Source organism: Sciurus vulgaris (assembly GCF_902686455.1).
Source record: "Sciurus vulgaris genome assembly, chromosome: 17".
In the NCBI taxonomy this organism is placed as follows: Eukaryota; Metazoa; Chordata; class Mammalia; order Rodentia; family Sciuridae; genus Sciurus; species Sciurus vulgaris.
The window spans coordinates 33,117,432-33,127,746 of NC_136478.1; the positions used below are offsets into that span (position 1 = coordinate 33,117,432).

General features: G+C 47.3%; 1 long non-coding RNA gene across 1 annotated transcript; it reads left to right on the top strand.

Moving 5' to 3' along the window:
- The first annotated feature begins 4,644 nt into the window (after positions 1-4,644).
- Positions 4,645-8,496, top strand: LOC306648896. Its single transcript, XR_013760526.1, has 3 exons — positions 4,645-5,968; positions 6,150-6,304; positions 7,027-8,496. It is a non-coding gene; the product is annotated as an uncharacterized lncRNA (long non-coding RNA).
- Positions 8,497-10,315: the final 1,819 nt, after the last annotated feature.

Here is a 10,315-nt window from a genome sequence, read left to right on the forward strand (position 1 = left end):
TGTTCAGCCTCTGCTGAGGGCCTCATGGTGTATGGCTTCATGGTCGAAGCACATATAAGGGAAAGATCAGATGGTGAGACAGGAAACCAGAGGGGAGTGACCAGACTTGCTTGTTTGTAACAACCCTCACTTGAGGGCTTCCACAAGAACTATGTCAATCCCTTCCAAAGGCAGCACCCCCAATGACCTAACTACCTTGCACTAGGCCCCTCCTCTTAAAGGTTTCACCTCCTCTCAACATCACCACACTGAGGACTGAACTTCTAGCACATGAATCTTGGGGGGAAAACCATATCCAGACCATGGCAGGCCCCATCCTAAGCCCCCCACATGATTAAGAAAATTCTCTCTGTCTCTCTTGGTCTCGGTTTCTCCCACATGACAAGGGACTAATTGTAAAGCAATATATCATACATATGGCTGGACATAGGGAGGTATTTATTCCCCTCAGGTAACATTCTAGTCAATGAATTATTTTACCCTCACTGTGTGCCAAAATTCATCTTTCCCGGCCAACATCATGGAAATCTCCTACAGTTTTATATAAGGCATTTTGGAGACATCAGAGGCCACTCCTGATGTCCTAGCAGTGGCTCCTCTATCTGTGTCCGGGGCTCAAATACTGAGTGCACCATTTCCTGCCCTGTGACCGGGAGCTCAGTCCTTGGGTTCTTCAGATATCAAAAGAAAGCAGCGCCTTACAGAGTGACTTGCCTCCAGCAATTCCAAACAGATGAGTGATGAATGAATATCATAATTACAATAATGCCGGCTTCTCTACAGGGGGATCTTTAGGGATCCTCCTCTTGCCTGAAATGTCCTCTTCCTGAGTCTGCCCATGGCTGTCCTCCTTGATTTCAGCTTTGATGTGATCCTCTCAACAAAGCCATCTCTGACCACACTCTAGTGAATCTCTTTCTCTCTCAGCATTGTGTTTATTTACAAAATCTGAATTTTTTACATAGTTTCTTGATTATTTTCTCACCTATCTGTGATCTCGAACTCCAATCAAACCCTAAGCTCTTAAGGGTAAAGATTTTTTGTTATATTTTACCCTTTACTATATAATTAACCAGTGCCAATCACAGGGTGGATAGATGGATGGATGAACAAATGGATGGGTTTTTGGGTAAACATGTGGATGGATGGATGGATGGATGGATGGATGGATGGATGGATGGATGGATGGATGAGTGGATATCTGTATGGGTGGATGGATGGATGGATGGATGGATGGATGGATGGATGGATGGATGGATGGATGAGTGGATATCTGTATGGGTGGATGGATGGATGGATGGATGGATGGATGGATGGATATATGGGTGGATAGATGGATGAAAGCAAGGTCATTGTGATAAGCTATTGAAAGATCAGGTATGAAAACGCTTCAGAAATTATAAAGTGCTACATTTTTAAATGTTATTTGCACATGCATATTACATACTTGTGAACCCGCTCTTGCAGAACTCTAGTGCCAGGCACTGTGATGAATGCCTTACACACATCATCATCTCCAACCTCCAACTCTGCCTCAGGATGCTACTGTGCCATTGTACAAATGGAGAACCGGAGGCTCCAGTAAACTGCCCTAAGATCACAGGGCTGGTCAGCGTGGGATTCAAGCCCAGGCAAATCTGCTTGAAGGCTTATACTCTTCCCAAAATTATTCCCAACTATTATCATCAGCAAAATAAGTGTAATGAAGTCCTCATGGTTACCAACCAGTGTGCAGCCAGACACCCTTGAACCAAGTGACCACGTACCAGTTCCTGAGCCGCTCTGTCTTCTCTCTGAAGCTTCACCTTTTCTCCCTCACTGTCAGTTGTCCCTTCTTGTTGCTGTCATCAGGGAACTTGACCTAACACCAATTCACCTCTAAAGCACCCCTTCTAATATGAAACTGATTCCTGTTAAAATGGGGCGTAAAGTGGGGTCAAGAATTTCTTAGCAAGAAAGTATCTCCTCTGATTCCTCTACCATGTTTTGAACAAATTCTTTTTTAATTTCAGGAAATTAATCCAGAGAGTTGAAATTTGGGGGATAGGTGGTGTCCGGGTAAGCAAGGATCATTTGCTTATTTTGCAGGGCTCTTAAAAAAATTGTCTAAGAGAACACAAATGAAAGTCCTTTGAGAAAAACATGGAAATTTGAAGTTCCAAGTACTTAAGAATATACTACTGCTTAACATTTATTGCAAGCTCAATATGGTACCAGGGTAATTTTACCACATTTTAAAATTTAATCCTCACACAACCCTCTAAGGCAGTGAGCATCAATATGCGTTTATTACAGAAATAAATGCCCATTCAGAGAAGGTAAGGGGCTTGCCCCATTGAAACTGGTACTCTGGATCCTGGAGGCAGAGTTGAGATGCTTACGGCTGTGTTTCTCACAGTCAATAGCCAAAATTCTCCTGGAGAAACTCACTGTAGACGGTAGTCCCTACAGAATCCACTCCAGCAGAAACAAGGCCATAAATTACCCAGAGATAGTAGAACCAGCTTGAAAGTCTTGTGATCGAATTCAAATTTGTCCCCATTTATGATCAAAGTTGGATCCAAAGGATCATTGGAATCTGTCTCATCATCCTAAACACGAGGGGTGAGGCTGAACACCAAGAGTCCCCAGAAGAGCAGATTGTATCTGGGTCCTTCTCTTCTAGGAATAGGACCCTGAAATCTAGAGAGAAGTGACATCCACGAGTCCCCAAACTTGTGCAGGAATTTGTTTTAAAATGCATATTCCTGGGCCCACCCCTAGGCCAAATGAGTTTAACTTCTGGGTGAGGACCTAAAACCCCGCAGTCTTAATGGGCCCTCAGGAACAACTGGATGATTGGCCAATTTGGAAAACGACTGGCATAAAAGAGAGAGCCTAGGTTTGGGGTCGAGGCTAGGTTGAATAGTATTCTGTCAAAATTAAAGAAACCTAGAAACTGAAAACATGACCCATCCTGAAATAGGGTCCTGGAGAGGGTAATTTCAGGCAATTTTTGTTATTAACCATAGTTAGGCTCTGTCGAGCAACGAAAAACACTGAGTTAGATAACTCTGAGGCAGGACTCCTAAGGGGAAGTAGAGGGTGAGGGTCCTGTGAACCTGGTCACAATAGTTTTTATCAGACAGTACGGGGCAATTTGGGGTGTGGGTTTTGTGCATCTTTCTCTTTGAAGACACCTTATTTAACACAGGTTGTCGGTCATGCACACTGAACTCAAGGCCAACAGTACTACAACCAGGCCTGGATGAAGCTCATCGAATAGACATTGTGTTAGTCAGCATTTCATTGCTGTGATCAAAATACCTGACCAAGCAACTTAGATGAGGAAACGTTTATTCGGGGCTCACAGTTTCAGAGGTTCAGACCATGGTCAGATGGCTCCATTGCTCTGGGCCCTAAGGTGAGGGAGAACATATGGCAGGAGAGGCGGGTGAAGGAAAGCTACCCAGCTCATGGGAGCTGGGGCAGAGAGAGAGGAGAGTCAGAGACAATATACACAATCCCCAAGAACATGGCCCTAGTGTACGTACTTCCTCCAGCCATGTCCCACCTGCCTGTAGTTACCACCAGTCATTTATTCAAATTATTAACCCATCAAATAAATGGATTAATCCACTCAGAATAGGTTACAGTTCTCATAAGCTATTTGTTTCACCTCTGAACATTCCAGCATTGTCACATGAGATTTGCGGGGGACGCTTCACATCCAAACCATAACCTGTATTTTCCCAGAAGACACATCATTCATGAACATAAGACTTCAGTATGACACCTGGGCCCATTTGAAACAGCAGAATCAACAGGAAGCAAAAAATACAAAACAATATGCCACTAAATAAGCTTCCACAGGGACACTTGTTAATGAGGGCTGAGCCAAGAAGGCAGGGCGTCACCTTTGTTGGTCTCAGCTGGAGTATGCACACTGGGCAGTCCCATTCTCCACTGCTGTGTGTCTATCTGCACATGACCACATGTATTGATTTGGGGGTTACGAATAAATTTTCATGAGTCATTAAATAACAAACCCAGAATCCACAAATAATAAGGATTGGCCGCAGTGAAGATGAAGTCATACTAGATTCAGGTGGAACCTAGATTCAGAGAGGACACGCAGAGATAGACAGGCAGACTGATGAGACGGAACAAGGCCAGGCGCTGATGGCGGCTGAGGCCAGAGCTATACGGTTGCAAGCCAAGAACCACAGGACTGCCAGTGCCCACCAGGGCCTGGCAGAGGCCAGGAAGGATCCCTCCCTAGAGCCTGCCGAGGGAGCGTGGCCCTGCTAACTCCCAGGTGCCAGACTTGCCGCCTCCCGAGCGGTGAGAATACACCTCTGCAGTCTGAAGCTGCCTAGGTAGGACACCTTGCCCTAGGAAACTGGCACAGCTTCAGAACAGACAGGTGCCAGCCTGATCCCAGGAATGAGGGGTCGTGAGTTTCCAGGGAATCGCTTCCCACGGAGGGGCCGATCCAACTGCCAACCAGACAGTCTTGCTTCAAAGATCCAAATGTCTGCAAAGAATTTGGGGAAGCAGAATGTGTGGTATCAGTTCAGTGACTTAGTATTCAAGACCTCAGGGACCCAGATCATCCCTTAGCAGCCTCACAGCTCCAGATCTACATTGGGCACAGGGCTGCCCCCACACCCCTCCAGGGGCTGTTGCTCACACTAGAGTCCCACCCTGCAGGCTTGGTCTGCCAAGGAGTTGGCGTTTTTCTCTTTGCTGAAACCTCAGTAGTGTAGAGAACGCTTCTCTCTGATGTCACATAGATTTTGCCTCTGGAATTATAGGTGGATGTGTGCTTCCTATCCACAGTGCAATTCAAACCCTTCAGGGCACAAACATCATAGTCCAGGTTTTCTGGGACCTGCCTGGCACATGGAACTGCTTAATGAATAATCCGGAGTTGTCTAAGCACTCAGTGAGGTGTGGTAGGGCATCGAGGATAAGGAACTGTCAAGACCTCTCCTTCCTGGACATCTGGACTCTGGAATTCTTAGAGGAATGAATGAGCAGGTGAGTTTTAAGCCCCTCCTATCACAGCTGAGAGGACAGAAGCCCCAAGACTGGTAAAGATCAAGCAACTCCTGGACCTGGAGCCAGGATACAAGGGCAATGCTCTAGGGCGGCTTCCAGGGCTTCTTCAGGCCCCTCTGCCCCCCTGCACCAGGCCCCTGTGATCCCTGTACCCAAGTTCTGCCCTAAGGGTACCCGTCTTAGAGCAGGCATGACTGCACACTGCTCCTTCTGAACTCGGGGTTTTTCCATGTCCCCTGGCTCTGCATTCCTTCAGAGCAGGCTGGCAGGTGTGAGCGAGGTGGCTGGCACTGCTCAGCACCTCTGGGGTTTGGTGGGTCAGAGGCCGCCAATAGGACCTGACAGCTGGAGAGATGCCCAGAGACTTAGGAGACCCTCTCCCAGGAACCCAGACCTTTGTTCTCCCAGCCAGGTCCAACACTCACTGCTACCCCTTCCTAGACCACAAAATGGCAGAAAAGGGAGTACTCAAAGAGATGGCTCAGCCCAGCTCACACACTCAGGTCCAGACAAGTAACAACAGTGTGTGGCCAGACCAGCTGTGGGTCTCCAGGGGGCGACTGGCCTGTGGACACACCTGGAAAAAGGACACTTACAGTCATCATTTGATGTCGCATCAAATTCAAAGCATCTGGAGACCAGCCTCGGCCTGATGTCTGTTTAATCCAGTCCCCTAGTGGTCCTGATGGAAGCGCTACTCCTGGGTAGAGGTGAGTCCACAGTGTAAGAGCTGCACAACACCAGGAGGAGAGCCCAGGTCTGCTGACACACCAGGCCATCATCTAGGGCTTATTTTTTTCAGCTCTAGAAATCTGAACAGAAGAGAATTGGAAAGACCTTACAGAAAGTCCCCTTGCACAAGCAGGAAAACTGGGACCACAGGGAAGAAACTTGATGTGCTCATTTGCAAAGTGGAGAGTGTCAGGTAGATCCAGGGCTCAAGCTGAAATGTGACTTGTTTGTGAATGTGTGTTGGGCGTGATTGTGTTCCCCTCTTTCCAGCATTCAATGAAGGCAGAACTGTACCTGGTTTATAGTAGATGCTCAATAAATGAATGGGTTTTCTATGATTGCAGACTTAGAGAACCTGTTTTGGAACTTTGCAGGCTAACAAGGTGTCCTCCTGGTATCCATTACACTGGGGAGGCTTCTGAACTGCCAACATTTTGTCCCAAATTCCTGAGCATTCCCATTGGGGCCAAGTCCAACATGACCTCTTCAAATTCATAATAAGTATGGAATAAACAGAAAGCAGCTCAAGGTGAGTCATTCATTAATCATAAACAAAACAGGCCCTGATCAAGGACACATCAGCACACACCATAAAAGAGAAAAGGGAGAGAAGAGTTGCCCAATCGCTTTATTTAATATTAACTATATGATGTTTTTTCATCTGAATTCTGAGTGGACTGCTTCCCACTCTTGGATTTTATATGAATGTAATCCAAAATCAATTTTCCTTGAATATGTGGGCGCCTGCTTTGTGGCTGCTGAGAGGGAGACGGGGGAGTTTAGGACCACCGTCACTCACAGAAAGGATGCCCAGCGGGCAGGACCATGTCCACGCAGCATGGAGGGGGCCCTGTCCTCAGTCACTTCTTCCGTGGTACCTAACACATTCGAGGGGGATGCATCTACACCACACGGGCTCGTCCTTGGAAAGTGCACACTTCACTGGGATAACAACAGGTGCTCACGGGCAACCACGCCACTTGCCTTCTGTTGACAGGCTGGGCTGAGGCCACTGGGGGCGTGCACCACTCCCTCTCGCTCACTTGGCTTTCGTGCCCCACCCCCGTGTGTCCTATGATTAGGAAGGTCAAGGGGCACCATCCCAATCAGGTACGCCGAGTCCCAAATGGTGGATGAGGCCTGCCATGGGGCTCTCTCCTTGACCCATGCCACCTTTGAAGCAGCAGGGAAGAGGGCACCATGCTTCTCAAGGAGAGCTGGTGTTTTGTGACCGAACATGTCTCTCCCAAGGTCACTTGTCAAAGTGGAAGACTCTGGGTTTGCCAAATACCATCCTTTGTGCTGGCCGTGATGCCTGAGCACCTTCTCCCTTCTCTGCCAGCCACCAGCTCCGTGGTCTCTCTCCAGCTGAGGAAATGGCTGCGTTCTACCATGCAGCCCGATGAGCGTGCAGCTTCCTGCAAAGGCACCAGGGCCCGACTGGCATGGGCACGCCCCCCAGATAATTGGCACAGCATGGGACCACTTGTGATCCAAGGCGAGATTCAGGAGTTTACCCCCCAAAAAGCCCACAGATGGGGGGGAAGGAAAAAGAGATGAGAACAAAATTTGACACAAATTACCTGCTGCTTGCTGGAGTAGAAGGAGGTGGTGGGAAGCGCCAGGGTAAGTCTGGGTGGTCCATCACCATAGAGCAGGGAGGCTGGCCTGGCAAGTGGGGGCTAAGGAGGGGGAGAAGCACAAGTGGGCTTGCTGTGGCATCATCTGGAATCCCAGGATGTCGGGACAGGACTGACTCAGAAAGATTGTCTTGCACAGGAGTTCCAGATGTCTGGGGACTCTCAGGCTGTGGTAGAATCACCCAGAAGCTTGCTAAAAATGCAGACTGGCTCTCACCCTCAGAAACTCTGAATCAGACACTCTGGGGTGCCAGCAGGACAGTCATATTACTGTTTGGCACCAGGCATGACCCTGATGCAAGGTCTGCTGGGAATCATCGTTTATTTGACAATTTCCTCATTTGACAGAGGAAGAAATTGAGTCCAGGGAGGAAAAGGATTTGGCCAAGGTCCCACAGAGAATTGAAAACAGCCACTTGATTTCTCCCTTCCTTCCTCTCTCCTCCCTCTTCTTTCCTTCTTTCATTCGTGTATTCATTCAACAAACACTTGTTGAGGACCTGCTATGTGCCAAGTCCTCTCTTCAGTACAAAATCAGTCCTGATCCCTCCCCTGCTAGAGTAAATGCCAGATCAGCATTAATCAAACAATCACACACACAAATGTAAAATTACAACTGTGACCAGGAAAGGCACAGCACAGGCTCTCCAAGGGGACGGGGTAGTTGTTGTGCAGAGGTGGCCTTGGTGTCCTCATCTGTCAAATGGAGTCTCTTCCCTTGCCCAGCCAACTCCCCACCTGCATAGGCCCACACAGGATGTTAGCAGGGAATAGACTTTATGTAAACATAAAAGTAATTCTGCAAATGCTGGGCTTATCCTGACTCTGATAGGCATTCAATAAATGTTTGTTGAATTGAATTGCTGAATTGAATTATTCTACAAAAATAAAGCAAGGATTAGCAGAAATCCCCAGCACCAAACCAGTGTTCATTCAATTTTCCTGTTTGTGCTGATAAGACACAGGCTGGGTTTGCCAGATCTAAGCAAAGACCAGCAGAAGGACTGCCTTCCACAGTCAGAGCTGGAGGGACCCCAGATATCATCTGGTCCTCCCACCGTCAACTTGACAGAATGGGAAAGTGAGGCCCCAACAAGGGAAAACATTATTCCAATCCACAGGGGCAGGACCCAGGCTTCCTGTGTCTCAGAACTATTGAATAGATGATAGAGTAAGAGAAAAATGGGTTTGTCTTGGGTACCCAGATGCTAGAGGCTGTTATTTTGAGTGTGGAAAATCCTAAAGATGGAAACAACTTCCATGTGTCAATTAATGCTCTTCTGTAGGATCAGGCCCCAAGTTCCCAGGAGCATTTTTTCCACAGGCCACAGCCAAGAGTAAATGTGTGTGGGGGGTGGTGGGGGCGGGTGTTTGGTAGACACTGATTGCTTCCACCATTTTCCATTCTGGGAAAAGCACCCTGTTTCTCTTTGGGGAGATACCCTCTCCCTTCCCATTTGCAGTCCGTGAGGGAGGTTTAGGTATGGTAGACTCCATCTACTTCCAGGGAAGGTAAACCTGTGTCTCAGGCCCAGCCAATCAGCTTATTCCAACTCCCTGGCCACAGAGGTTGGTTCAGGGAAGGACATGAGACTCAAGGTGGTCCAATAAAAGTCAGCCCTGGGATTTTACCTGAAAGTGTTGGGAAAGGGGCACTGTATTTCCACTGGTTTTGGTAAGCTGGTAAAATGTTATCCTGTTGCTCCTGATAGTCATCTTGCTATGGAGCTGGAGACTTTTTTTCCCTTAATAAGTCAATGCAACTTGAGGAGGTGGGGGAAGAACTGAGGAGAAATTATTATATATAGTGAACCTGAATAAATATATATGTGTGTGTGTGTGTGTGTGTGTGTGTGTGTGTGTGTAAAACCTGGATGCAGCTATTCCTGAGACTAAATGCTCTCTACTCTTCAGTTATGGGAGGTAGTAAATTCCCGACAATTGGCAGAGACTTGTAGAGTCTGTTGTTAAGCAATTGCCCCGCCAAGGACAATATTTCTAGCCTCCATTAAACTAGATGGTACCATGCCACGCTGAGTTTTGACCAATTAAATTGGAAGCAGACCTGAAGCATACACTTCCACCGAAACCTCCCGTGCACTCTTTCCCTCTCTCCTTTGTTGAAGTGTCACAATGACCAGGATGATATTGGGAACCACAAACCCAAAATGGCGTTAGACTGGGTCCCAGAACAAGAAGTGGATTTCTTTTCTATTAAACCACTTAAATGGTGAGACATCTTTGTAATAACCAATACCATTATCTTCATTAATTCACCTAATGTTTCAATCTGCAATCTTAGTTATAAGTACTAGAAACCAACTCTGGCTAATTAAAGTGGAGAAATACTGTATTGAAAAGATGGTAAGTGTTCACAGACATCCCTGAGAACAGGAGAGCCAGGACTGGGGGTTACATTGCTCAGAACAATCCCAGATTCATGCCACAGACCTGGAGCTGGAGATCAACACTAAAAATGTCACCGAGTACCCTCTTCTCACCTTGTTGGTTGACACCGCAATGCTGACTCCCGATGCTGCCTCTAGAACAGCTACAGCTTTGGCCTGAGAGAACTGGGTAGAACTGCCACTGGCTGCCATCTTGTCTGGAATGGATTCTGCAAAGTTCCTGCTTCTCCACGTTGGATGGAGAGTCTAGTTTAGGTATGTCTTGTTGGTGGACCTGAGGTCATGTGGCCATACTTCAGCTGCAAAGGAGGCTGGGAACATGAGCAGATGGCATTTCCCCAGGACCATAGTGAAAAATAGGTTGCACTACAAAAGGTGGGGAATTCTCTAATCATGGGGAAGGGCTCAAACATAGGACTTTGAAACCCATGTACTTCAGTTAGTTTAAGATGAATTTCTGTCACTGAAAGAGGCTAGTGGATCACTTGCACT